A 2,353-nucleotide genomic window follows, 5' to 3' on the forward strand; every position below is an offset into this window, starting at 1 on the left:
GATCTCTGTGAGATTGAGGCCAGCCTGGTCTACATAGTGAGTTCTAGGCCAGCTGGGGCTACAGGGAGACACTGTCTCAAAAAGATAAATAAATAAATAAATAAATAAATAAATAAATTTAAAAATTGCACTTTTCCTACCATGCATCACTGTTATTTTGTGTTTACCAATGAGCACTAAGACTTCCAGCAACTGCTAGTACATGCACCTACCTTTCAGGGCAGCAAAGCATGGAGAACTTGAGCATATGCTTGCCCACAGCATCCTCCAGTAAAGAGTCATTCAACATTTTGGATTCTAAATCTTAAAGCACCAGAAAAATATTTGAAATGACTCCTTATAGTACCAAGTTGAAGGAAAAAGAAAGATCGTGCTAGGTTTTGTCATTTTCTGCTTAGAGCCTTTATATCAGTACTGTAGATCTTTGCTTTAAACTGAAACCATTTCGGTTTGTTGGTTGTATAAAAAGTAGCTACCAGGAAGCCAGTCTTGATTCAACACCAAACTTTACTAGTGAGGTAGCTGTTGCTCATTACTTTTAGTTTCAGCCTTGCTGGGATTTCTGCTATTTTCCTTAATGTTTATCTTATCAGAAGGCACATTCCTGTTAGGAAGGGAAGTTGGTGAGAGCCAAGGGACCCACTATTTAAAAACTTATTTGGCTCTGCAGGCTGCTGGGGGAAGAAGTCATGAAGATTCTTATCCAGTTGTGAACCGTGCAAGCTACAATTACAACTGCCATGGATGCAATAGTGGTATGAATGTTATGAGATTAACCAACTGCTTTCTGATTGGATTTAAGGCCAGCTCCGCAAAAGGGAGCCAGGTACTGTAAATCTGTCCAAGACCCCATGGCTGGGAAGCTGTAGGCCCTAGGGAAGAATCTGCTACTACTAGTCTGCTAACTGGAAATATCAAAACTGCCTTGTGAATACATATTTCTGCACTTACACACTAGTGCAGCTCTAGTCCTCATCACAGAAGCATCTTTGTCCAATGGAGAGCAGTTAATACAGGGACAACTGAGAATGAGTGTCTGTGGAGTGCTCAGCCCTAAATGGAACATCTGTGTTACATCTTCCCATCATGGTTCAGGGAATGTTGCCAAATAAGGGGTAGAAAGATTCTAAGAGCCAGAGGTAGGGAGAACTAGGTGACACAACAGTACCTTCCAGACACAGTAAGACTGACTATTGCACTCATGAACTCACAGCAGCTGGAGCTGCCTGCATAAGATCGGTACAAGCTCAGTCTAGTCAACATGTCAGCATGGATTGAACTCTGGGGTTTTTTTTTTTTCAAAGAGAGATCATGAAGTTGGGAGTTATACAGAGTTGGGATCCAAGAGCAGGTCTAGGGGAGAGGAGGGATGAATATGAGTGAAATACATTGAATGAACATATGACATTCTTAAAGAATAAATAAAAATATTAAAAAACAAGATGCTGGTAAGGATGAGGGAAAAAACGATTGCACCACATACTGTGTTTAAATGCTGGAAGGAAGGAAAAGAGAGAGAGAGAGAGAGAGAGAGAGAGAGAGAGAGAGGTCTGATCTACCTTTGATGGGATAGGTCTGATAACAAAATGAACAAGTTGATGATTTGCTCTGGTCTGGAACCCGTTTGGGGACATCTGTAAGCTTGTGTACACATGTGTATAGTATTCAAATATTCAAATCACCTCCAAGTGTTTTGCCAAGAAAGGACTGAAGGTCAACTGTGAGCCACAACTTTTATAAGCATGTACCACCATGCCTGGCTCTTTTTCAGATCTCTTAGAGTGAAAAGTAAAATGATTATTGAGAATTTGGTAAAATAAACATTTTAAACCAAAATATAGATCAACATTGAGGTCTACTTGATATATGACAAGGAGGACTTGGAAGTCAGTTACAATACTATTTTCCTGATCAATTTTTAAAGTTGAGGAAGCTTATCTAGTCAGAGGATCTGGAACAATAGCTTTTGAAGCATAGCACATCCACTCTATCATTTCAATTCATGGTTTATGGAAAGGACATGGAGAAAAAGAATTAGATCTTACTGAAACTTTCTTCAGATCCTCACACTTCAGCGCAGATCCACATACAAAAGTTGTGCAGGACACGTAGCTTTTAAGTATGGTTTCTAGATCCAAAGAAGGAGGGGTCCTAGACAAGAAAGTGTGGTGGCAAAGACAGAAAAACAGTGGTTGACTTATTATACTGATTTACTACACCTCCTAATTTCCTTTTGGAAGACATCTGTATTTTATTATGAATCCATATGAATCTACAGATGGGTCTATAGGTCAGGCCTGAATAATCACAGTGATATGAAACACACACACACACACACACACACACACACACA

The 2,353-nt window shown here is 39.7% G+C and overlaps 1 long non-coding RNA gene across 1 annotated transcript in view; it reads right to left on the bottom strand.

Moving 5' to 3' along the window:
* Positions 1-2,170, bottom strand: part of LOC103744644 — a 4,587-nt gene extending 2,417 nt beyond the window's left edge. The window contains exon 1 of the long non-coding RNA XR_607713.3: positions 2,046-2,170. This is a non-coding gene — a long non-coding RNA (uncharacterized LOC103744644). The remainder of the gene's footprint in view (positions 1-2,045) is intronic.
* Positions 2,171-2,353: the final 183 nt, after the last annotated feature.

This window comes from Nannospalax galili, unplaced genomic scaffold, assembly GCF_000622305.1.
Source record: "Nannospalax galili isolate Female #2095 unplaced genomic scaffold, S.galili_v1.0 scaffold2283, whole genome shotgun sequence".
In the NCBI taxonomy this organism is placed as follows: domain Eukaryota; kingdom Metazoa; phylum Chordata; class Mammalia; order Rodentia; family Spalacidae; genus Nannospalax; species Nannospalax galili.